The following is a 26,632-nucleotide window of genomic DNA, read 5'->3' on the forward strand; positions in this document are numbered from 1 at the left end:
GTCAGTGATCAGAAATGTTCTTTCCAGGAAAGGAAAACCCAAAGGATCAAACAGCAAGCACAAAAGATTCCATGATTTCTCTATCTCTGCTGCCCTGTCTCCAGCCCAAACCTCCTTGCAATGCCCTGGTGTCCTCTTGTGCTTTTCCTACAGCAACCCTATGGCAGATACAGAACCTTTCTCCACTGCCCCTCTCAGCCAGAAGATGACTGTCACCTGTCAAAATCTAATGGGAAATGGCCTTGTCCTTACTGGAAAATTTTCCTCCCTCCCATTACAGGCTTTCATGCCATTTATTGCTCACCTGAGCTTTGCAAAGCACCTTAGGGACCCATGGGGTACTCTGTAACATGGCATGGGGTACCCTGTAACATGTTGTGCTTTGTGCCTGCACCTCCAGGGAGAAAAACCTGCCCACGTTGTCCTCCTGCCCTAACCCAGCTTACGCCTGGTTTTCACTTTGCTGCCTGCCAAAGCAGCATTTGGTTACAACTGTGAGAAAAGGCTTCAAATGGTTTTACAAGGGCAGGGGTAAATTAAGCGTGCAGATAACCTGCTAAGCAAACAGTCCTTGAGATGCTCCACCTTGGGACTGCCAGCACTGCTTCTGCTCCTAAGAGGAACATGGCATTGGGCTCCCAGATTACTGCTTCCACCCCAGTGCTCCTGGGAAACCATTAAAAAACCCCTCTTCTTCACAATTCTTTTTTCCCCAGCATCAGTGTCATGGGGAGAAGGTGGGAAATTATACCCCAGTCGCAAAGCAATGGGAACGTCTTTCTGCGTGGAAAGGAGAGAAAGGTGGAGAAGGAGGGCATGGGAACAGGGAGAAAGGGAGAGCGATTTTGTAAATGATTTGCAGAGGAGAAAACAGCTCCTGGATGTTTTCAAAAGGACGCAGCAATTCTCAGTTCGGGCTCTAGAGGGGATGAGGAGATATGACCAACACCTTGGACCCAGCTAATCTGGTCTAAACTGACCATACCCTTTCGGTCCCTTGCTCACCATCATCCAGGAGAGAAAAGCAGATCTACCAGGTCAGGTTAACACCTACCAAGCCCAGATCCTGCCTCCCAGTGGTGGCCAAAAGCCTAAGGCAAAGCAGGAAGAGCAAGGCAAGCACATTTAATATTTCTGCTCCAGCCTCCACTGTTTTCATCTCTCCCCTTAGCCACTATTTTTCCAGGCTGAAGAGTGCCAGCCTGCTCCTCTTGCAGAAGCCATGCCAGACCCTGCCGTGTTCTTCCTAACCTGTTCCCATACCACTCCCATCCCAGCTGACGTCCTCCCCACCCTGTCCTCCCATGTGCACATCCTTGTGCATGTTGTGGTAGAACAGTCTCCTGTTCCACCTCAAAGCTGCTTTTCTTCCTTAACCACCTCTTGGACACCGGGCTCCTGCCAGTTGCTGATAACCAGTTAGTGCCAGATCAGCAGGAACCAGCCCGTGAGGACCCAGGAGGAGATGGTCAGCACATTCATTTGGGGCTTGTCCTGAAGTAGGGAGGTCTCAGCCAGACACTTCAGAGAGATCCTCACGGCTAGGATCAAGTCCCAAATGCCTCTGCTTCTGCTCCTGCCTCCACATCAGTCAGCAAGATGCCTTCTCCAAACTCATTGATGCCCTTGACACGCATACGTGTCTTTTGGATGGAGCTTGAACACTGGATTTTCATTTACAGCATGGCTCCCTTCCATCATCTCTAGCACAAACCCAATGAGCGACTCCTCCAGTGCTGCAAATCCTCCAGAGGCAGATGCTTGGGTCGAGCTTATCTGCTGTCCCCCTCCTAGGGGAGACCTTTAACCTCTGTCTAGCTGGTGTTTCCACTACATGTGAGGCCAAGCATGCTCTGGGCACTGACACACTTCAGCATCATGGGGAGTGTGTTTAGGGAGCCAGGCAGAGCTCACAAGCAAGAGGAGTTTCAGCCTGTCCTTCCCTGGGGCTGTTGGGGCAAGTGTGTCCTAAAGCAGACCCCAGCCTCTCTCAAGGTCACGCCAATGACAGAGCTACCTAAAGGTGAATGCAAAGAGCAAATGCCCTCCAGATGATGATTTGAGACCCCTTATCCTTCCATTATTAGAATTATTCCCCCCTGAAAGTGATGATTTTATAGATCTTTATATATAGACCTTGTCAGTCATTTCTTTCCCAGGCTGGAGATTTCTAGCCTAGATAGTTGTTCTCCATAAAACCCCATTCCCTTTCTCTGTCACAGTTGCAATCCTATTGTACTTTTTATGGGATGCTGTAACCACAAGTCTTGAAAGAGTAAAGCAAGGCCAAGGAGAAGCTCCTAGATATTGGTTTTAAGCAGACTCATGTTACGTGTTAAGTGGGGATGAAAATCACCCTGTAGCAGTGCTGAGTCTGGAGCTGGTAAAGGATGATGTTGGCCACTTCACTCCTGACTGCTCTCTGCTCCATGAAGTCACAGCAAGACACCTCACCTGCCACATCCAGCTCTGTGCACTGAAGCCATCCATCCCTCTGGCCTCTTCATCCTCACTCAGAGAGATCCTGACTGTGACCCTGTGTTGCATTTCTTCTCAGGCTGTATTTGGTGCATTTAGGTAGGTTTTTTTCTGTCCTGGTCCAAGCCTTGCAGATGACAAATGACTTGAGCAACAGCTCGCTTGGCTTGTGGCTGTGGGGTTGGGAGGGAGACGTGAAGAAGTGGATGAGGTGACCTTCAGTTCCCAGCCCATGTCCATATATCTCGGTGCTTGTCCTCTCCTCCCCTCTCCTTTCTGAACATGGACCACACGCCAGCCCTTCAGAGCATCCCTTTTCCCTTGTTCCAGCAGGTTTGCATAACTTGCTCAGCTCAGCACAACCACCTTGCAGTAAGCAAATAGCCAGTACACCCTGGGTCAGGCCAAGGATCCATCTGGGATCCATCCAGCCCCCACTGCATGGGGACAAGACCTTGGTGACCAAGCGTCACACCTCCACCCCAGCTTCCACTGCAGTGTTTTGTGCTGTCCATCCAACCCGAACCAGCCCAGCTCAGCCTAAAGCAGAGCAAAAACTCCTGATGCTTTGTGCCGGTACGGGGCAAAGATGTGCAAGGAGAGAATAAGTCTGCCTGGGGTTGAATCACCACCTACCTGGTCTCACCACTCTATTTTATTCTCAGCCCTATCCTGAGCTCAGGGCAGCAGGATGCCTCAGACATGAGTGTAGAATGGGAAGCACTTGTGAAACAAGCTCCAGAGGAGGTTGGCACATGTTACAAGCTTGCACTTCATATTTTTGGGGGCAGAATTCATCCTGGCATAGCATCCTTATTAATTTGTCTGGGCTGCGAGCAATCCCACACTGTTCATCTCACCTGTGCTGCTGACAGGGACTGCCGTGGGATCTGTCTGTACAAATAGCAGAAGTGTTTTCAGCATTTTTCCTCTGTAGGTTTTTAAATGAATCCATGCTGATGAATTACTCAGCCATCCCCAGGAGGCTTTACAGGAGCATTGGTGGCTTTGGGGCAGTGCTTCAGACAGCTTGCAGTTGGGAGCAAGACCACAGCCATGGCCAGATGACACACAGATGTAGATCTCTGTCTCCTTTCCAGTGTGGAAGGGAGGAGCACTTAGCCAAAAACCATCAGGAGGCAGGTAAAGGAAGAAATCAGGAAGAAAAGGAAGAAACCCCTCCCTCATGCAGTGGTAGCTGGCCTGAGGAGCTCCCTGCCATGGGATGGAGTTGATGCTCAATGGGTACCTGGGCTCAAGGGGAAACTTGGCAAGTTCATGGACCAGAAATCCATCACAAGCCAGTGCTAAATGCACAGAAGTCAAATTTGGGAGTGTATTGAGGGAATATAAAGCAGGCTGTCAAACCAACCCTTTCCTATCTGTCCTTGACCTTTGTTTGTATTGATTTTCCCTGCTCTTCATCCCTAAAACATTAAGTTCCCCCACCATGTCCCAGGAAGGCAACAGGTTGGAGAAAGATCTGGGAAAACTCAAATAATCATAATCCAGAGGGTCTTGTATGCAGAGTACTAAAAAAATAACACCACAAAACACCTTAGTAACTTGATAAAAATTTCTAAACTAAGGATAGATTATCTGGCATAAAGGTAGCTAAATTTGTGTCACTTGCCTGGCTTAATTGCTTACATGCTGAAAATGAAGGGTGAATTTTTCAGCAGGACAATCCTGCATGCGGTCTCCACGAAAACACATTTCACCATTGGAGAAACCTTCTCTTTCTTGTTTCAGTTCAGGGCAGCCAGGGCTGGGAATGAGCAGGACAGCACAGAGAGGACATAGCTCTGGAGAGGAGAGCAGCAAGCTGGGCAGATGTGGGAACAAGATAAGGAAAGGAAACTGGTCTCCAGCATGGAGGTGGGATGGTGGGAAAAGGGGAGATGGTGGCTGCTGTTTCAGGCATGCTGGGGGAAGGAAGAACATCCCTGGGAAGGACAGTTTGTCCCCTGAGGAGGAGCTAAGAACATGAATTCTCTGCTAAGGACAGATGCAACACAGCGTGGTGGATCACGGGCCACCTAAAATGTGGTTGCCCTGGAGCAAGGACAAGGAGTGGTTTGGCTCAGAGGGTAACGTTGTCCCGGAGCCCAGGTGGAAGGTGGACAAGTCCTGTGATGCCACACTAACAGGTAGATAAGCTGGAGGAGTCAGCAGGCTGTGTTGCCTCCCAGGGAGGAGGTGCCAAGAAATGCAGGACCTGGTGGCTCAGCAGCACGGATTACACTGAGCTTCAGAGGAGGACGCAGCCGCGTGAACACGGCTATACTATGCCATGATGCCAAAATGTGTCGTAGTCCCAGGAGAAGTGAAAGCTCTGGAGAAGCTCTCCATGACATGCTGAGGAGCTTTTTAACTCAAGTGGATTCTTTGTAGGGGAATACCCTGGTGCAGACAGACCTCTGAGCACTTGAAGAAGAGCTTGGATGAAACATCTGTGCATGGTTTCTTGCCTCATCTCTATGACTCCTAACAGCCTCTTCCTGGTCACCTTGATCCTGCCTCCTTCATGCTTTCTTCCCAGTCACCCTGACCCTGCATCCTTCATGTCCTCTTCCTAGGAGGCACCACCCTGTGAGGCTGGCATCTATTTGCCTTGGGGAGGGTCATTTTTGCCTTCTTCTAGTCTGGCACTCTCTCTGAAGAACCATTTTGCTAATGTCAGCATTGCACTGTTGATGGGTGTTGAGCTTTGCCTTTGACTTCACCCGAGTTTGAGGTGGCTGGGCCACTGATGAGATGCCGGCCATGGGAGGAGGAAGAGGGGTTAAACACCCCCCAAATGTCAGTGGTCTTAAAAATAGCCAGACTTTTCCCGCTCACATTGACTCAGCCATCGCTGACCGCAAATTCCTGAGACACATCACGGGCTGTGGGGAAATCGCCTTTCTCTGCACTGCTCCAAACAGACCGTGTGCTTGTCTCCAAAGTGACCCTTGGTCATCTGCCAGGAAAAAGCCTTGTCCCCACAAGCATGAGGGAGCAGTGGGGTGGGAGACAGCACTAAGGGGGGCTGGGGGAGATGTGTCAGCATCCCAGCAGAGGTGGGATTGAAAGGAGGGTGTTCTGAGTACCCGCGCTCTCTTTTTCTGCAGGGGTTTACTGAGGTCCCATTATCCTTTTGGGGTTCACCCTTACAAGTGGGGTTTTCTATACCTGCAGGTGCCCTCCTGCACTGCAATAAGACACCCAGCAGAAAGCAGGCCCCTGTGTGTGTCCATTCCTACCAAACTGGATTTCAGTTGTGTCTGGTTTGAAATCCACTCCCTCCTCCAGCTTGCAGTCCTCCCCCGTCTCTTCCTTAATGTGAGAGCTTTAACCCCACATGGGAATGGCTTGAAGGTCCCTCCTCAAAAACCTCATTCCAGCTAAAGAGCAGAAATGCAGGAAAGGCACAACCCCAGTTATTATCTCCAGCTGCCTCTGGCCATCCATCTGGGATCGCAGCCAAGGGCAACGCAGTCTCTGGAAGCCACCAAGAGACCAGAGAAACCCACACAGCCATGGGGTCCTGTTGGCCAGAGGGGTGGTGGCTGCAGGAGATGGGGAAGAGGAGGGGGTCCAAGTTGTGTTTAATGGTATTTAAGCCACATACAAACAGCTTGGTGAGTTTTGGTGCCAGCCAAATCCCTTCTCCCTGCAGGAGCCCATCCTGTCCTGCTTAAACCTTCCCACCAAGAGATGCCCCCACTCCAGCACCCAGATCTTCATGGTCCTAACCCAATCTGCCCAAAGCTCTGCAGTTTGATCACTGGAGTCATCTCCCACCAAGAGAAAGATGCAGAAGGATGAATTCACATCTCCTGCCCTGCTAGGTCCTGCTGATGTAGAGACACTCAACCCACAGCTGCAGCTGGGGTTAAAGGAAGGGTCGTCATTGTTATTTTGAAATCCCCTTCCTTCCCCTCCCCTCCTCCAGAATAGCTTTTTGTCTTTGGGTTTATTTTCTTTCTTGTATTAAAAAAGTTTGACCCTGACATGTTTTGAATGGATTCAAGCACGGCATTGAATGTCTCTTGGGATGTGGCTTTTTTGGGTGAGAGAGGGAGGAGGGAATTTCATTATGTCCAACCTTGCAAACCTTCAGTGAGGAAAACCATCACCTTCTCCTGCTGATGTTGATCTCTGCCTGGGTCTGTTTCTCTCTGACAAGTCCCACGTCCTCACCCAACTCCTCCCTTAGATCAAACGAGCCAGCCACCCCCACACATGCCACTCATCCTTCGCAGAGCTGTTCAATGACAGCTCCACCAGCAGAACTCCTCCGCAGCAGTAAAAATGAGGTATCCATCCCTTGACCAGCTCGTACCTGTCCGGGTCTGACGCAGGCTGTTGATGAGCTGCCAGGGGTCTTCACCCTTCTGCTGCATCAAACACAAGTCATCACAAAGTCCCAGCCTGCCCCTTGTTCTGCTGAGACCTCGTGGATGGGTCTACCTGCTTCTTGCATGTCCAGAGACTCAACCACCAGTATGTGCAAACCCAGATTCTCCCTTAGTATCCACCACCACCTGCTTTCTACCTCTGCCAAGTGTCCAGAATGCGTCAGAGATGGTTACAGGGGGTAACGGGAGCCTCGGGTGATGCCAAATTGCAAACCTGGCTGCAGAGATGGGTTGCATCTGCTGTGACCGTGACACTTGGCCCTGGGACTCCCTGTGGACTCCCTGTGTGATTTCAGAGGAGGACAGGTGACCCACATGGATGGAAAGGTGACAGCGCTCTGCAGCCAGGGTCGCTGGCAGTGACTGATGGCATTACATGTGCTTGAGACCTGTTTATGATGTTTATTCAGCCAGTGGATGCCCAGCTAATAATTTCGCTCTCTTAAAATGAAGAATAAAAGGCCTGGCTAACAATCTGGCCTTTTGGTATTACTGGCAGAGAGTCAACAGCTCTTGGAGACTCCAGTTTCATTTGGGTAGTCTTTTCTCCACCCAAAATACATAGGAATGAACACTGGCTACCAGCACAAGAGTTTGTTGGTATTCTGTCTCAAGAAAGTTATGGCATTTACTCTGCAATTGAGTTTGCCATGAGTGAATCCCCTTCCCAAGCACTGGCCATATCAGATCTCTCCTGGAGGCCCACGGACAACAGGGAGAAAGCAACTTTTGATTTGATTTTGCAAAATGAAGAGCAGCAAAATAACTGAGCTGCAGCAGCATTCCCTGTCCCCAAGCTGGAGATCAGAAAGTTGCTGATAACAAGGGAGAAAAGGCAGAAATGTTCAATAATTTCTCTTCTGGCTTTGGAAAATGCAGACTGATGTTCTCATGTTGCACAGGGGCAACAAAGTGCTTTCTAGTCCATTAGTAACCTAGGAAGACACTAAATGGCATGGCCTAGGGATAAACATTTTTAAACAGTGGGCTTAGATTAATTTCCTCCCGAGAGTCCCCTAGAAGCAGGGTGAGGAGTGGTGTGGCCTGCTGCTCATCCTCTCTAAGAAGTCCTGGGATTTCTTTCTGATCCCAGAAGACTGGAAACATGATAATTGCAAGGCAGTATTCAAGAAAAGAGGAAAGAAGAGCTGGAAGCTGGAATGATGCAGCTTAGCCCGGCAGAAAGTGATGCAAGGCTGGAGGGATGGAGCGTGGGAAGCTGTCAATATAAATAGATGGCTCATGCAAAATAGGACTTTGCAGATTCGTACAACTTCATTTGGGGCAGGTTGTATTAGAAGACCCAGGCAGCTTCACCGATGGAAATAGGCTCATGTGAGGTGCTTTGGTTTGGAGTGACGTCGTTATTCTGGTTGAAAGATGAGTACGAGTTATCATTAACTTGTATGATGGGGAGTGGTGAAGTGATGGATGTTGACTGGATGCCAAAGGGGCTGGGACAGGGGTGTTTCTAGCTGGAAGGTACTCCCAGACTCCATCCTCCCTGTGCAGCTGGTGCTTAGAGGAAAAAGGACTAGGAAGAGGAAAAAATCACTGATATTCCCCATATGTCCCTTGTCACAAAACTTTTCAGGGACACCTCATGCCCAAGGTTGCCTTTGGACCCTCCCAAATGGTTTGATGCCATCAGAGGGCACCCACTCTCCATGACACTGCCTGGTCCCTCCTCACTCAACCTATTTACGTTCTGTCCTCCCTGGCAGTGAATTTTGCAAGGGAATTATGCCCTCTGAGAAAAACTACTTCCTTTGGTTTATCTTTAGCCCAATATTTGAGTGATCTCCAGCTGCATTTTGAGGGAGTGGAGAGTTACATCCAGTCATCACTTCATGCTGCAAACAGGCACTTTAATCCATTTTAAGGTCTGAATAGTAGCTAGTCTGAATATGCTTTTGGTGCCTCTCAGGCACTCTGGGAATTAAAAATCACTCTACTAGGCTATGGGTCCCCTCTTCAAACTCCTCTGCATCTCTACAAGTCACGGGGATACCTGTAAGAAGTGGCCCTGGAGCAGAGGCCATCTCACTGCTGCAATTCCCACCTCTTAAGTGGGACATGATGGCCACTGCGGACCCCCGGGGAGGCAGAATCCCCCAAGGTAATGCATGCCAATTACTGCAATCAGCTAATTAGCAAACAAAATCGATTCAAATGAAGTTACGGTGTCAACAGCTATTATGCAAGCTTGCCTGTGCTGGAGTAAAGCCATCCTGGGAGCGTCTTCGTCTGCCAGAGCAGTGGTGCTCAAAAAGCCCTCGAGGATGGGAAATGGGAAGAATTAAAAGGAATGCCTTGGGTAGAAGTGAAGCTAAGGGAAAAAAAAAAAACCATCACTGAGACACTTTAAGGAGGGAATGTGTTGAGAATGGAGAGCGATACAGGTTATTGCTTGCAAACATGAAGGGGATAGCAGAGAGGGACGATGCTCACCAGCCAGCCAGGTTATACCTGGGTTTCTCTGTAGGGAACCCCCAAAAGAAGGGGAGCAGAGGTGGGGTTCCCCCCTCCCAGGCAATGCCGAGATCAAACAGCCTGGGAAGAGCTCTCTAACCCTTCTCCCCCGCCACAGGCATGGGGCAGGCAGAGGGCAGGAGACAACGCTCATCCAACGTCCTCGACCCACGCCAGAACCAGCTCTGAAATGAAAAATGATGGCCGCTTTTGGAAGCGAGTTGCCAGCCTGGTGTTGCTTGGGATAAAAACGATCTCCTGACGGGAGTTAGAGCCAGGGTTGCCCCGTTTCTGCCTGCAAGCTTCTCCTCTGGGAAATGCAAGCCTGAAGCTGGATGGGGCTACCAGAGTGGGATGCGGGGCAAGCAGCTCCAGCCGGGAGCCAGAGGCCGGTGTAAAGCCTGTAGAGGCATCAGTTAATCCTCCCCTAAGCCTGCTGTGATGGATTTAAAGGGTGTTTGTGTCGCTCCCTCCCGGGATCAAGATCCTTAGAGGATAAGTGTCCAAAGGAAATGAAGGGATTCTTCTTCTCGTGGTGGGGCACGAAACAGAGACACGGGCCCCCGCTGGGATGCGCTGGGGGGGCTGGTGTTGTGTTATCTCCTGCGTGCTGTCCCTCGGAGGAAAGGGATGCCCGCTGTCATCTTGTGCTGGACTTTTGGGCAGGGAGTTTTGCTGCCTGGCTCTGGCAGATGCCTTGGTTTTATCACAGCAGCTGGCCCGGCAAAACATTATCCGGCAGCCCAAATCTCTGCCTGTCTTTAAAACCCTGGAGGGGTGCAAAATTGCTTTTCACCCCCATGCCAAGGGTGGAGAACTGTAGAAAAAGGGTTTTCCCGGGTTCCTGTCTTGGCCAAAGCTGGGGATGGGGCTAACGCCACCATTGTCCTACCCGTCCTTGACTTCTCTGCTAAGGAGGAGGGGAAAAGCCATCAGCAGATTGATGGGAAAGTTCATTAAAGAGGGAATAATTAAGTTTTCCAGTTTTGAGGAATAACCTCTGAGTGGTGGATGCATCCACACAGCCTGATGCTGAGATAGCTGTGCAGGCTACACAGGCATTCACACACGAGGACACTGCTCAGGGATAGCTCTGGTGACTCGAAGGACTTGTTTTTCAAATAAACAAATCCCTTTTATCGCTTGAAACCCCCGCACCTCTGACAGGAGGAAAGGTATTTAGCAGAGAAATGCCACCATTAATCACCTCTGGAGCTTGAGGCTTCCCAAAGCCACGCACCCACCGCCCCGAGACCCTGGGCACAACCCAGCCCTTGCTTGGAGCAGGATGAGTCCTCTCCTGCCAGCTGGGCTGGCCAGTGCTGCTCACCCAGCACATTGCAGGGACAGGAAAATAATCTCTCCTTTCTTTTCCCGCTATCAAGAATGCACCACACCTGGTGCCCTTCGGGGAGTGTTTGCTGTCCTGGCGGGCGCCTGGGCTGGATTGTTTGCCCAGGGATATTTTTTTATTATTTATTTAATACTACCATTAAAAGCTAATTTGGACCCCTGAGAGCGTGGAGGGAAAGACAAAGCCTTTGGCTGGCACTGAGGAATGTCAACAGGCCGTGGGTTGGTTTGGCACAGCCTTCTTGAGTTGCAGCTCACAGGTGAGATGAGTTTGTTCAGGCTTTGCTGGAAAAGAGACTGGTGGCTGCCTGCGAGGGATTTCCCGCCCCAGACACGTGCAGGTCACCCATTCACTGCTTTAGCCCCAAGATCAGATCTTAAAATAGTCCTCAGTTTAGTTCCCACTCAGTACAATCCCTTACCATTGCTGGCCTGGGCTTGAGGGGCTGTGATACAGCCTGGCAGAGGGAAACTGAGGTCTGCAGGGTTAAGGAACGTGCTGAGGACGACACGAAATGCCAGTAGCAGAGCACAAAGCAGAGAACAAACTTTCCACCCAGGACTCAACACCGCTAAAACCACTCCTGGCTGTTGGGGACGTCCTGATCCCCAAAGAGATCGACGCCTGGGGTCTGCAAATGCAACTGCAACTGCATCCCGGCTTGGAAAACCACCGGGAGGGGAGGAAGAGTGTAGCAGCCAGGAGGAAGAGCGCAGCAGCCCACAGATTGGAGGAAGGAGGAGAGCAAACTCCTGCTGTGGAATGGCTGGCCGGGGACCAGCTCGGCAGCAGTGATTTATTATTTACATTACAGGAGGAGCTGGAAGCCGTGGAGAACATCAGGGTCTCCCTGAGACTGGCGCGAGAGCTGTGTTTTATGGGCTGTACTCAGCTTGCTCCTGGAGATGAGTGTTTATACCCTCGCTGAGCTGAAACGGGGTGGAGCTGTGGCTTCTCCTAGAGGCCTTTTGATTAATGTATTTATTTGAGGAGGGAGAAATTTGAGCCAAGAGCAGGGCCTGGTCTTTCCCAGGTGCCCGGGGGAGCAGAGCTGTGGGAGCCGCTCTGCGCAGTGCAGGGGGCCGTGGGGGTGCAGCTCTGCCCATCTCATCCCAGCATCCCTGATGCTTTTGGGGATGTTTTCATCCTCTCCTTTCTGTCCTGGCCTCTCTGGGCCACCCTGAGGAGCCACCCCAGCTTCCCCCCATTGCAGGGACAGCCCTCCTTGGCTCTCCACCGTGCGGTTTGGAGCAATCACCCTGGGTGGACAACAGCAGGGCAAGATTCATGGTCTGGCAAAACCACCATCATGTCCCCTTGCAATTCCTTACATCGCTGGAGGCAGAAGACCCCACCACGGGGAAATGTCTGAATGGGGACAGCCAGTCCTCCCATCCCCATCATCTCTGGTGGGGTGGCTTGACTGTTACTCCAAGTGCTTGTGAAGGGCAGAGCTGAGGATGTAATGAAGGCAACGGTCCACGGGGAGTGGAGCGAGCTTGTACTAGATCAACAGTTATAATTAGAAAGCAGGGACAAGGAGATGAGCTCCTGTGCCCAAAAGCTGGTCTGTTTTTTCCAGCTCCAGTAAATGGGCTAATAAAAGCTCTGACCTCCCCTTGCGCATCGTCTCCAGCACGCAGGGCACTGTGACGGTTGTGAGCTCCAGGAGGAGCTCCCATCCTTGAATGTTTCCAGGGATGGGGCATCTACAGCCTCTCTGGGCAATATCCTCCACCATCACTTCGGCCAGTCTGTCTCCTCTTGCTCCCCATACCCTGGGCCCACCAAGAGCGGGCAGTGTCGGTCCTCCTCAAAACCACACAGCTGGAGATGCTCACCCAGTTGACTTTGCCTACCAGTTTCATGCCCAGGTTGTCTCTCTGCATCCTCCGGCCCAGGAAAGAACCCCCAAATGGCCCCGCAATGACAACCTTCTTGCAAAACCCTCAGGCCATCCGTTCTGGTGATGGCAGATTTGCATGGGAGCGTCTCCACCAAATGTCAACCCCACAAGCCAGGGTTTCCCCATGCCAGGTGGAGCTGGGTGAGAGATCTCTGTTCATCTGCAAACCCACCTTGTCTCCTCTGGCAGCGCTTCCTCCCTAGTAACCCCCCCAGATTTGCAAACTGGCCTCACAGCAAGGATTTAGCAGGGATTAGTGACAGGAAAACGGGAAACCCCTGGCCATCTGGAGAGTGCAAACCATGCCTAGGCAAGGAACATTCCCACTGGATTTAGGGGATATAGCCACCTGGTTTGGAGAGGAAGAGGTCCAGCGTGCCCTGCTGCTTGGCCTCGGGAAGGGAAGGAGACATGGAGAACTGCTGAGCAATATAGGGTCTACAACAAGTGTCTTGAAAACCTGAGCCTATAGAGAAGAGTGGTCCTATCGGTATGTAGGAGAGGTGCATAAATGTGGGGTGAAACCCAACCAAGTGAACTGGGCTTGCTCTCACCTCCCCTGCAAAATAAACACCCCCGTCCCATCCTCCTCCCTGATTTGTCCCTGGCAGACACGGATCTGGTTGGGCATCGCTCCGCTTGAGGAGCTTCCCGACAGAGAACCCACTTCCCCCAGGATTCACTAGGTGCTGGACACTCAGCCAGAAATTGTTCATCCCAGGTTTTTTTTCCTGGCTCAGATTGTTATTACTGTTACTGGTGCTGGGATTCCAGAGGGAAACCTGTCTTTGGGCCACATACCAAGGGATTTGGTTAATTCGTCACCCGCAGACGCACATATATTTATTTAAAAGCGCTTCTTGTTATGTTACTTGGCAACTTCCGAGTCCGTGTATTTCTCCAGCTGATAAATATTTGTGAGGTTGGTTGTGTGAAGAGCAGCATGTGTTAATAATACGATCATCTTTCTTCTGAGCTTCCTACAAAGAGAACGGGCTCTGTTACATCTGTGTAAACTTGGAGCATCTCGCTGGCCCACGGTCAGGATTTGGCCCCAAAAGAAAGGGAGGGTTGCTCGTCTCCATACTGGTGTGAAGGTGAGGCGTGTGAGTTCATTTTGCAGCGATAAATGCTGCAGTTCAGACTCCAGCAGCACCACTGGGACCAGTTGAGGACCGAAAGGCTGGAGGTGGCTGTTGGGTAGGCGGTGGGAGCAGGGAGGATGCTACAGGGCACGCAGGGGCTCAGGAAGAAACCAGAAAAAAAGTCATGGAGCAAAAGGGAAAGCTCAGATCATTGGATAAATCCCATAACTCCCAACTGCTGGAGGCTGGGAAAGTTTCTCTGACGCCTGAGCTGGCCCAGGCTGCTGTCGGAGCCAAATAAAATGAGCAGGATTCACATATTCATTGCAAAAATGATTTTGTGAGAGGGAAACTCAGTGAAGATCACTGGGAGCCTGATTTCAAGCCTTGCGGCAGCTCCACTAGATGAAGCAGGAGCTTCTGCAGCTCCTCCACCAGGTCAAGGGGACTTTCAGCTCCCTCTGCCAGCAGAGATCTTGACTCCATCCAGCCCTGGATTATAAGGCATAAACCATATCCCTCTTCCCTGATATTAACACTTGTGGTTGCTTTCCTTGTTGTTTAAGGAGCTACTTGGACCTTCTTGCCACTCCCTAGGAAGGTGAACCTGGCTGTTCTCTCCCTGTCTGTTCCCCTCCTGTTCTGGGACCACCACTGTGAGGGTCTCAGAAGACACGTCCTCACCCACCACCCCACCAAGAGGTGTTCTTGCAGAAACAGCAGGAAAAGGCAAAAATCCAGTCGTGTCCCCCGCCCCCTCGGTATCCAAAAAATGGGAGGTGTCAGCGTGGTCCTTTCCACCCCAGGATGGTGCCTGGGGCCACGGGGTGATGGGAGAGCTGAGTTTTGGGTGCAAGTTGATCCCTGCTGGGAACCACTTGCCTTACTGCGGCGTCTCAAAGCTCTTGGATCACCCACCACCTCCAGGACGGAGCATCGCAGCCCACCTATGGCTCCTGGTGCCACCATGGCCTGCATGAAAAGGACCCCTCAGGCTGCAGAAGGAACAACTGAAGGAGGAATCCAGCGACCCAGCGTGGGATATAAAGGCATTACCCCTGGAGAAGTGTGGGTGGTTGGGGGGGGTCCCTGCCTGCTCCCCCCAGCCTGTGGGGCAGGGACGTCTGGGCTCCTGGACGTGTGCCTCCATTTCACTTTCAGATCCTTCAAATAATAACCGTGTTTGCCAGCTCCTGTGACAAGAATGACTAATGGGGAAAGATCCTCTGCGAAGGGAAAGAAGAAATCTCCTCGTTTCACCCTTTGTTTGCTGGATTTCTCTGACAGCCCTGGGCATAGCTGGGCTTTCCTTGGTGTGCTGGGTTCCCCTTCATGAGGAAGCATATTTTAAGCCCTGCAACAGCTCCAGAAACACCCTCTTAACTCTTAAGCTTCCCTGTTGGGACATGACTCCCTTCAGAAACTTTCTGCAGATTGGTTTGTCCAGATTCCTGCTCCACACTGAGTTATCATGCAGCGAGTGCCTCTGACTGCTGATGCAACGTGGTTTTCACAGTGCATTTGAAAACCACCCTCCCCATCTGCCTTTTTTGTATTTTTTTTTTTTTGCAAGGCAGGGGGGGACTGTCTTTCTCCAGGGAGGGATGGGTGATCAAGAGGTGACCTCATTGTGTGCCATGACATGGTGATGCCCCTGTGATGGATGCTGCAGCGGGTACCCAGGGCTGATGCTTCAGCCCCTGTGGAGGTTGGGGCTCTTCCAATCCCATCTCTGGTAGGACAAGCTGTTGCTGACTCCCAAATATCTAGGCTGCTGCATCCAGATGTTGGACTTGCAGATGCTTTTCTACCTCCTCCTTTTGAGGCTGGGGGTTGGTCCCTTAGGACGTCAGCCTTGTGATCCAGCAAAGAAGAGTTCAAGGAGGAGGGAGTCTCATCCTTGTGTGGAGCCCATGCAGCCACGCGTGCTGCTGCACCGTTTTCTAAATGCTCACCCCCACAGCAGGGAGGCAACGGGGGAAATTTCAGCCCCTCCACACCTTCCTCCTCTGCCCCGTTGTCATCGCAAGGCCAACGCTCAGGACATCGTGCCCGGTTCCCTCGAGGGAGCCCGGATACCACAAACAGGGAATCACAGGGCTCTGGCATTTCCACGCCTGTTTTCAGACCATTCGCCTCCCAACCTTTGCAGAAAATAAATTCCCCAGCCAGGCTGAACTCGGATGACAACATCGCGTGCTATATATAGCCACGGCAGATCGCCGCTCGAACCAGGGCCACACATAAACAAACCGCGCGGTTCCCTGCGCCGAGAGGGGACGGGCGAACGAACCGCACATGATGGTGGAGCCTCCCACCCCTGGCTGCTTGAGACGGGGGGGCTGCTTTGAGATCCTGCACCCTCTTTTAATGCCAGCACCTCCCTCAAGCGCTCAGCTGCTGGCACAATCCACTGCCCGAGCAGGTTTGCGAATAAAGGATGTGCTGGAGGCTGTTGAAAGCAAAGCACACGAGAGCTAAGGGAGTTGCCAAAGGCTACCCCGCTGGGCAAGTGGCATCCCCGGTTTAAATTACACCTGCTGACTCCCAGCTTGAATTAAAGAAGCTGTTGGCATCACCCCTCCCCTGTACTGCGACGTGGGGCAGAAAATGCCCCGCTGCAGCATCTGCCCGGCCCTCCTGCCTCCGTCCCACGTCTCTCTGCAGCCCTCCTGCTTGCATCTGCCTGCTCCTCTCCCTGCCCGACCCTCTGCCACGGTGCACGGGGCTGCACGGGCTGCAGAGCAGAGGGAGGAAGGTGTCGATGTGCAGCCTGGTTCAGCTGGCAGGCCTTGCCCTCCTTCCCCAGCTCCCCACGCGCGGCGGGGGGCGAAGGGGCAGGGGATGCTCAGGGGGATGCTCAGGAGGCTGTGGAGCATCCAGCAGCCCGATGGTCTCCTTTGGAGCAGAGAGCCGGGCTGGTCTGGGGGACCACTCGCAGCCACAGGTCCCCAAGCTCTCGCCTTGGCTCTGAGGAGTGGATGGGGGGTGGCTGAGGGGGTCCCTGCCCTCCTCTCCGGGCACAACCGCATCCCCGGATGGGGCTCCTGCTGCAGTGCAGCAGCTCCAGCCCTGCTCTCTACCCCGGGAGCTGACAGAGGGGGGATGCCTGCCTTCCTCCTTCCTTCATCCCGACACCCTCTCTGGCTGCTCCAGACCCAGCTGCCAGGCCAGCGAGCAGGCTGAGCCAGCCGAAAGAGCAGCAACTTGCTCCTCTCCTGCATGGGGATGGAGCCCGTGGACCTGGGCAACCCGGGGAGCAGAGGGCAGCGGGGTGGCTTTGCACCCATGGCTTGGGGGGGGTGCAATGGGTGGGTGGGTGGGTGGTTTGTGGGAGGGGGGGGACGCTCGATGGCCACGTCCTCGCAAAGCCAGGGGGGGCATCCGTGCCTCCTTGAGCGAAGTCCCAAGCGGGGAGCCCCATGTCATGACGTCCCCCCACGTCCTCCCTCCCTCCCTCCCCACCGCTGTTGGGCGAGGGCCACCCAGCACCGAGGCAGATGACATAATTCCCAGCAACTGCACGTTAATCACTCGGCCGCCAGCAACCTCCTTTCCTTGAATCCACTCCCCCCCCCCCCCCCCCATCTCCAGCCACCGCTCCCCTCCCTGACATCACCGCAAAAGAAATAAAGAAATAAATAGAAGCAGCTAAGGAAGCGGAGAGGGGGGGAATACCCCGGTCCTGCTGGGCACTGGCAAACAGGTCTACCCCCCCACACACACTCACCCCTCCCTGCCTTGCACTCTATTTTTGGGTGCTGTCATCTCCAAACGGCCCCGCGGGGCCAAATCCAGGCAGCTGCGACTTTAGGCACAAACAAGCCTCCCTCCCCTCCATCACACCCAAAATCGGCGCTGGCAGCCCATCCTCCACCTCCACCCCCCCCCCCCCCCCCCTTCCCAAAATCTTCCTCACCGCCCCTTAACACACACACACACACACACACACACACACACACCCCCCAAATTATATCTGGGTGGGTCGTTCAGCCGAACGAAGCTCCAGCATCAAGTCCCCCTCCCTCTTTTGCTCTCCGTGCCACCCCACATCTCTCCCACCGTTCAGGGACACCCCCCCCCCCCCCCCCCTCCAGCTCCTTGTCACCCCTCCGTCCCACTTCCCCCCCCCCCCCCCAACTCCCCTTTCCCAGTACCGCTTCCCAGTTCCCCCCCACCCTCAGACTTACTCTTGGCGGGGGTGCTGGGGGGTCTCGCCGGTGCCCGGCAGCGATGGGCGGGCAGGGACCGGGGATCAGGCGGCGTTGGCTGCGCAGCCGGGTGGCCGCTCCCGTCCGAGGGGTCTCATCTCATTTTGTCGTATGTCACCCCACGCACATATACACACACACACACACAGTCTCTTTTTCCCCCCCCCCCCCTTCCCTCCCTCCCCCCCCCCCCCCCCCCTTTACACACACACACACACTCGCAGCCACGTTTCCCCCCCCTTCTTGCGGCAAACGGCGGCCAGCCCCGACCCCACCCCCTGTCAAAGCAGCAGCCTAACAGCGAGGCAGGGAAGGATGGAGGGAGGATCTCGCCTTCCCTTTAACTCTTCCCTCCCCGCCCCCCCCACACCCCCCCCCCCCCCTCCCCACACCTCCAGGACAAGGCTTTGCATCCCTGTCCCCGGCTAGGGATGGTGGGATGCTACATGCACACACCCCCCCCCCCCCCCGCGAAACCTTCCCCTATAGCGCTCTGGGACAGGGGACATTTAGGGGCTGGTCACACCCCCCCCCACCCCCCCCACCCCCCCAATGGTGCCTTGGCTCCATTCCCCGCAGCCCCTCGCTGTGTCTCCTTGCACTCGCACCCCGAAAACAAGAGCCCCTCAATACAGCTGAGCCCCGACATTGCCCCACGCAGTGCATCAAGGTGGGGGGGGGGGGGGGGGGGCTCGGGGCCATGGCTGGTGTCTGGGGGGGCATGGGCAGCCCCGCGGTGTGTGGCTGGGGGTGGGAACCGTGTCTGTCTGCCTGTGTCCACCTTGAGACCATATAAAAACCATTTGACTCTTGGTGTGTCCCCCCCCCACTACCCCCATTTCCAGGAGCAGAGCCCTGCCTGAACCCCTGGGGTCCTCCAGCAGGGTTGGGATGGGGAAATAAAGTCCATGTGGGGGATGAAAGCTTCTTTTCCCACTTCATGGAGAGGCGAAGGACCTGAGCTAGCAGAGGGGGTAAACTCCCCAAACTCCCTCCTACTCAGATTAGCTAGAAGAGGGGATATGCAAATGGCATGCAGATTTGGCCAAGGGCTTAAACGGAAGGCAGGGCAGCTCCTGATGGTGATGGAGCATAGAGTTACCTTCTCCAAGGAGAAATGAGAAGTTCCAGAGAGAAAAGGAAAAGAAAAAGCTCACCATGCTGTCCATGGAGAGGTGCTCCAAGACGTGGAGAGGTCAGTGGCACAGGTCCCTGCTCCCAGCTTCACCCCAGCCCTGGGCTTGCTGTGGGAGGGTTACATCCTGCAACACACCCCACCAGGCTCCACTTCTCCCCTTGGCCCCTTCCATGCGTGTGCGGTGGTTACACCACTCCTGCTCACCTGTGGAGAAGGGGAGAAGAGGCAGGAGGTGCTGCCACATATTTCTGCTGCTTTCCAGCGAAATGGCAGGTCGGGTAATTAATTTTTCTTGCTAATAACACCGGACAGGCACTCGACTGCTCCCACAGAATTGCAGGCTGTGAGTATCTCGCTGCATAGGTTGTTGCTGGCAGAGCTCCAGGGGCTGTGTGTGATCCTCTACGGATGGAAAAGGCAGTCGAGGCCCTCTGACTTACTTGCAGTCACCTTTGGGGTCCAGGATCGGAGCCCGGGACAAAGCTGGCTCTCCTGTGGGTGGGACTCTGCTGCTTCCCACCAGCACTACCGAGCACCGGAGCAGTGCAGGTCCTGCATGGAAAACTGGGTGCTCCTTCTGGCCGTTAAATCTGGCGGGGTGATGGGAGAGAGCAGGGCTGCCGGTGGGGGATGGAGAAGGTCCAGTCGGACACTTCTGCTGGGACTGACCCACCAGAAATGAAGACGTGCCCAGGACCCACCAGGATTACCCCCGGCCGTCCAACGCAGCCCCTTGCTCACAGGCAGCCTGGTCTCCTCTGAGCAGGGCGGTGCAGCCTCTTTCAGGGGATGTGGAAGGTTATGGGGTGCCCCACACGTGAGCTTCCCGCGCTGCTGCCAGCCTCAGATGAGCCTCCCTCTGATTGCCACCTGGCCCCACCAGGACTGAGCATCAACGCTGAGACCGATGCATCTGAGGGGAGGTGGGCTCCAGCTCCCCTCTCAAGCCTCCCCAGGAGGCACTGGGGTGCTCCTGGACACCCTGAGGGGATGCAGACGGAATCTGCATGTGTCCCCCCACCCAACGATGGGACACGCCTGAGCTGGGGCAAGGCCAGTTTTGTAGCTGAGAGGATGCTCCGATGATGTTGCAGCTCCACCAGGCCAGCCCAGTATCCTACCCCCAGCAGCAGCTGTACCTGGGCACCCAAGGAAAAGCAAAAACAGGACAATATTTCCCCACTAACACCCTCCCACCGTTTTCAGTTCAGGGGGTTTCCAGAGGGCAAACTGTCTGCAAAGACACCCGGGCAGAGCAAGGGCCCAATAGATGGAGCGTTGATGGATGGAGCCACGGTGTTTCCCAGCTCCTCTTCCCCACTGACACAAAGGAGAGGTTTTTGCAGGGTCCAGACCGCTGCGAGGGCTGAGAGCCCTCGACGTGCCGTGTGTGTCCCCGCTGAGCCCATCCTCACTGCCAGGCGTTGCCTCCTCCGGCGCGGGCTGAAGCCTGGACCCCTTGGACACTTCACATGGTTGGGTTCACGGAGTGCTATCCTCCTCTCCCATTTCAGGTGTGGAATCTTTTTATAAGGATTATCCTGGGACCAGCACTGGGGCGGCAGGTTTTTTGCTCTCCTCTTCTACGCCACTGTCGATCCCTTTCCAAGAAGTGCTTGCACGTGCTGTCGTTTTCTACAACAGGCCGGGACGAGCGCTCTCTCCAGAGGACACAGATCTTCCTCTGCTCCTTGTCCTCATCGTGGCCCTCGAGTGGACTTTGTTTTCCCTTATTTGCTGAGTGTTTTGTATGTCTTGATGTGGTTATCATGCTCCAGCCGTCAGCTTGTAGCGAGTCCCAGGGAGAAGGTGCCAACTTTAACATATGCCTGAACAGTTCTTTTCAGACATATACAAACTGGAACAATGCCTTGCTGAGAATATGCTTGTTGATGCAATTTGCCAACTGTGGTTTCAGATCTGCTCTTTTCAGCAAGTACTAACTATTTGTAGACAGTGCAAAATCTTGGATAGCCAGGGACTGATGGGGTCTCTGGAAGTCTCTCTCCAGGCATGGAGGAACTAGCAGGGAAGACAATCTAGGGCTGAGTGAAGCCCTCCATGAGTATCACAGATAATGTTCAGCTCAAACACTTTGCCTCCAAGAACCTCGAGCCTTTCCCCCTTTGCTTTAGGAAGGGGCCAGCACTGGACAGTCACCCTGGTTTCTCCACCACAGGAACCATGAACGTGTGAACACACCTTCTGGCCTTGTGCAAGCAGGTCTTTGCTCAACTCTTCACGTCTCGTGGGCTCAAACATCTGGCAGTGCTTCCTCCATCAGTGGTGCTCATCATTCAGGTAGGACGCTGTTGGGATGTGATTCTAGTGCACCTGGACCTAAGGCTGCCTGGCACAGAGCCAGCCAGGGTATCTCCACACCAGCATGTCCTTGGACACAGGAGTGGCAAACCTTGACTGGTAGCTGGACGTTCCCTAACTTCTTCCCAGGGATTTGCAGACACCGTGGCAGTGTTTTAAGGAAGGGTTGGAAGATGAAAACAAAGCGGGTTTGGGGTGGTGGCTAAGGAGATGGGCAAGGGGTGCTTTCTCAGCACCATCCGTGAGGATGCGGCTCTGCCCTTGCCCACGTGTCTGCCTTCAGCTTGCCAGCTCCCAGGGCAGGGATCACGTCCTGCTCTTCACCGATGAAACACCCTGTCAGCTGGTAGAGTTGGATGTGGAAAGGTCGACGAGTCAGCCCGAGAGCGGGAGGGTCAGTGCTTGAGCTGCCTGCATGGAGGGCTGCCAAAGGCATATGTGTTTAAGACAGCAAATAATCAAGAGACCATTGTTCATAGCAACCTCAGTGGAAATATTTTTATGTGTGTATGTGTGTGTGTGTGTATGTGCTGGCATCCAATTTGGCAATGGTTACTCAGCACAAGTGGGCGGCCTGTCCCTTTCTCTCAGCTGGAGTCTCCTCCTCCTCACAAGGACCCAGAAGAGGGATGAAACTAAAGCAGATGGTCTGGGGGTGCTCAGAAATACTAATGCCAAGGGCTGTCTCATCACCAGCTAGAACTTTGTGGCATGCTGAATATGCTCAAGACCAAAGAGGTCTCTCCAAGGAAGAGGGCTGTGAGCAACTCTTGGAGATACTGATGGTTTCAGCTTTTGGTTGGATTTTGAGGAGAAGGAGCAGAAATGGAGATCTTTGTGTGGGGGGTATCACACGAAGTAGGGGGTTCTGTGTCAAATCTTGCCTCCCCAAGTCCAAGGGAATTTGAAGCGGTGATGCTGAAGGGAGACTGAGAGAGGCTGTGCTGGTTTTGCTAGGAAAAGGTCTCGGGGCTTTCCTCCGAGTGAGAATCCAAGGATGCAAGCGCAGAAAGCTGGCCGAGACCGGCATGCCCCTGGTTATCTCCTCTTCGAGGGCCACGCAAAGTCTGCCACAGTCCTTCAGTGGAGAAGCTCTGGGGCTGCCACTGAAAGCTTCGCTGCTGCTCTTATCCCTGCAGAAGTGAATGGAGAGACCCGTCCTAACCTCCATCCCCCCTCCACAGCTCCCGGCATTTCATTTTCTCCGAAGCAACACTCTGCCACTAGAATCAGCTGAGATGAAACCGAGCTGGCTCCTACACACCTTGGGAGCTCAGGCAGGGTTCCTTCCTACACGGTGTCTTTCACCCAAATTAAACAGCTCTCAGCTGAGCTCTGCCATCCATCATGCCAACCCACAGGCAGAGCTCGGTTTTGGCAGCTCTCTACACCCTTGGGTTCATGTTTAGCAGGGGAAGAGTGGGGACCTTTTTTTTTTGTGAATGTGTTGCAAGGGGCACGCAGTCAAGGAGGCTGCAGGGCCATCTTTAAAATCACGCTGAAACCAGTGGGAGGCTGATAGTCATTAAAGATAGTAAAGACCTGTGTATTGAGGGCTGTTTTCAGACTGCCTACTATGACGTTCAGTATTCAGGGGTGCAAGGATGGATGTAGAGGTACCTGCTCCCCAAAGCTGTGTCATTCTGCAAGGAGGGGTCACTGGATTTCTGCAGTAAAAATAGCCTGTAAACCTTGATACTGCATCCAAGGAAAAAAACAGCTGATGCTACAAGGACTTTGCTGGCCTGGGACTGAGCTGCATTCAGGCAGCCGGCTTCAGATGGGGGAATGCACTCGCTCTTGGTGATGTCTGGGTGTCATTCAGCTGACCATACCTTGGTGTCTACATCAACACTGGGTGAGCAGCTCTCCAAGCTGCATTGGCTGTGTTGGTTGGAGCTTGGTTCAGCTGCCCATGCCCATGTCTAATAGCACGGTAGGTGTCCCAGATTATTTGAGGCACCTACACAGAGCAGGTAGACATGTCTTAGGATCTCTGTTAGCATCACCTATGGTGGTGGTCCAGGGTGGAGACTAAATACCATCTGTTTTCTTCTGCCACTAAGGTATCAGTCCATATGAGCTGGCATCTCTGTTGACAAGTGTTTACATCCAGCTATTCGAGGTGGGAAACTGAGGAGCTTTGGCCGTCTCAGCTGCCTGTGCCAGAGACATCTGCCCTGTTCGTGCCCATATCCACACTCGTTTCAGGTGGCAGCAGCCAGCTTTTGCATCAAACCCGCGGCACAGAGGACTGATTTCTGGTGTGATTTTAGCAGTTCTCCTGTCTCCCACTCCACCACATCTCTGGGTTGTAAACGAACATCTTCCAGCTCTGTGCTGTGTAGGCTTCACCCTGGGCTCACCAGATCAGTCCCTTCAGCAAGGTGGAAGTCTCTGGCTCTTTGCCACAGAAAAGCTTTTGGGAGAAATCGTCATTAACTCACTTCCTAACTTGCTTTTCAGATCCCTTTTCGGGGAGGCTAGCCTTGGCTAACAGGTCCTCCATCTCCTCACTGCTTGCTTGCTGGAGAGCAGCCTGGGGGAATGACCTTATACTCAAATTGCATTAAGAAAGGTCCTCGTTAAACAAGGCTGTTCTCAGAGCCAGAGTTTACAGGCATCCCAGGCAACCGCCTTGGGCTTTTTCCAGTCCTCCAGGGAGAAGCACAGTCCCCAGAAATCAATAACTGAGTTCTTTTGAAAGTCAGCAGGACTTTGGCTTGATCTAAGCCACTCTCTTCAGTGATTTCACTCTGCTGAAAGCAAACGAGGGTCCCTAAATGAGAGCCCTGGACTCAGGCAGCCAGAAGAGGATCAGCCCTGACCCTCTGTCCCATCACAAGGGGGTGGCTTGCTGTTCACCCCTGTGCCCCCGTCCCTCTGGCCACCAGCCTGCCTAGCTCCTCACTACACAGAGCCAGGCAACGGGAGCCAAAGCAGATTTTGACTGAAAATACTATTGTTTTTTTGAAGTGGAGACACCATCCTGAGGCTCTGCTGAAGCAGGAAGAGTCAATCCCTCCTTCTTGCATAGGCCTCAGCCCCCCCAAATTCATTTCATTTTCAGATATTCTCCCTCATTCTCTTAAAAACCAGGATTTCTTTCCTGACTACATCATCCCAAAGGCTCCCTATTTAACGTTCACCTCAATAAACACCTCAGCTCCTCCTTGTGTCTACATTTTCCCCTCCCCAAACCATCCAAAATAGAAAACACGGCTTGCTTTTATATTAATTCCTCTCCCAGCAGAGCTTCTTCTCTCTACATACCTGGATTACAAGTCCAAGACTACCCCCAGGCTTAGGTTAACGGACTTGGAAGGTCTTGTCCCCATCCCTCATCCCCATCCTGCATCTCTGCTGAAGGAAAGTGCCATAAAACAGCAACTCCCCTAACACTCAGTGGAGGCAGGCTGAGGACATCCAGCTATAATCCCTTCTCCCAGCCCAGCTCAGCTCACCGCTGGGCCATGTAAATCCCACCAAGGGTCCCTTCTGATGCTGGAGCACCACATAGTCAAAGCTAAGTCTGTTCTGTGCTCCTTCCCATGGGCAGGAGCTGAGTTTTGAGATCAGTTTAGCAAAGGTGCCTAATGCCCATTCATGTGATGAATTGATACATAATTCTATGTAATATGCTTTATGAGCAAAGGTTGCTGAGAGGCTGAGGGATGCATCAGTTGGAGAGCTCCACGTCCCACCAAGGGTCAATCCTGCATCCTGCTTGTGTGCCTGCGGCTCAAAGGGAACAAAGAAAAATTGGAGGAAGTTCAGGGAAGCGCCACATTTATAATGACCTGGGAAACCTGATTCATGGCCAGAGATGTAAAGAGGTCGGTCAGGTTTGTGCAGGAGGAGGCTACGAGGTGAGTGGGTCACAGACTGACACCAACTGCACTGTGAAGACTTTTCAGGGGGTTCATAGCTCGTCAGTGTAGCTGGGAAAAGGCACAGTGAAAGGCAATGCTGGGAAGATGTAGCTGCCTGTATTCCCAAGTTCACCCGTTTTTCAACAGTGAGGGTGTTTTACCAGCTGGACAACTTACAATTGGATCCTCTCCCAGTCTTTAAACCGAGCCCATCTGTGTTTTTAAGTACTAAGTTTAACCCCAGAAATTATGATGTGGACAGAAAAAATTAAGTTGTTAACCCCATTCTGAAAAGGTTCGGCGTAGGTGCACATAATGACCCCTTGGAAAACATAATGAACCCTATGCATCTTTTAGAAACAAACTCCAGGATGTTTTAAAATATGTTTGTGCTTTGCCCAGCACGATGGAGCAACAGCTGAAGGTCATAGGCACTGTATAAATAGAAAGGAGATTTTATTGTGACATGTCCATCCGGAGCCGTTGCTCTTGGGTATGCCATCTGGGATGGGAACAGGAGACTGTGCATTCCTACTATAATAAAGAAAAAGAGATCCTTGTCCTTGCAAGGAGTGTAAGATGATACTGGGGATGGAGTGGGGGGCAACGATGAGGTTGTAACTTTGCTCCTAATTTTACCAATTCTCAAGAAAAATCAGATGTGTGATGGTGACCTTTGGAATGCAAAATCCTCCCGTGGGGATTAAATCACAAACCCAAGCAGAGAGAAGTAATGTTTTCACCCATAAGGAGCATTTTCTATCTGCTGGAGAGTGGCTTATAATGGCTGTGCTTCTGATTTAGGGACCTCAGTGTCCCCATCAGTGGAGGTGATAGGGACTCTCCGATGTCCTTTAACATGTGCTGGTAGGACTTTATACCTACGTCTGACAACATGCTATCAAAAACCTTTCCTGGAGATGGCCAAACCCCTGCTTCATGCAATTTCTTTGTGCCACCCATCAGCTCCCTGAATCCATCTATTTTTCTTCCTCATGTGTTTGGGTGATAAAGTCTTCAGGCTCTGGAGCAGTAGATGCTGCACCCTTGATCCATGCCAGAATAGCTTTGGGAGGTCGCCTGCAACAACCTGTGGGTGTCCTGAAAGAAGGGGAGCACGGGGAGCCATGGGAGAGGAAATGCTGAAATTATTCAGGAAAACCAGAGGGGGTGAAACGCTGAAATGCAAGAGCTTGACCCAAGGAACCTGGCTGAACCGCCGGTGGAGGTCTTCGATGGTGCAGTGCACTGCAATTGCTGCTGCTCCTGAAGCAACAAGTCAAGGTAGCCATGGAGGGAAGGTGAGACCTTCAATTTCGTCCCTTGGCGTTGAAGATAACTCATGGCATTTACTTAAAGAAAGCAATTTGAGAGGGATACAGGCTGTAAAT

General features: G+C 52.9%; 1 protein-coding gene across 2 annotated transcripts in view; it reads right to left on the minus strand.

The window, feature by feature from the left end:
* LZTS3 (leucine zipper tumor suppressor family member 3) overlaps positions 1 to 18,059 on the minus strand; it is a 56,203-nt gene extending 38,144 nt beyond the window's left edge. For both annotated transcript variants that reach the window (XM_033007051.2, XM_033007049.2), the window contains exon 1: positions 17,889 to 18,059. The gene's annotated coding sequence lies outside the window, so the exon portion shown is untranslated. The remainder of the gene's footprint in view (positions 1 to 17,888) is intronic.
* Between the last annotated feature and the right edge of the window lie 8,573 nt (positions 18,060 to 26,632).

The sequence above is a fragment of the Tyto alba genome, unplaced genomic scaffold (genome assembly GCF_018691265.1).
Source record: "Tyto alba isolate M040663 unplaced genomic scaffold, T.alba_DEE_v4.0 Super-Scaffold_6, whole genome shotgun sequence".
NCBI lineage: Eukaryota > Metazoa > Chordata > Aves > Strigiformes > Tytonidae > Tyto > Tyto alba.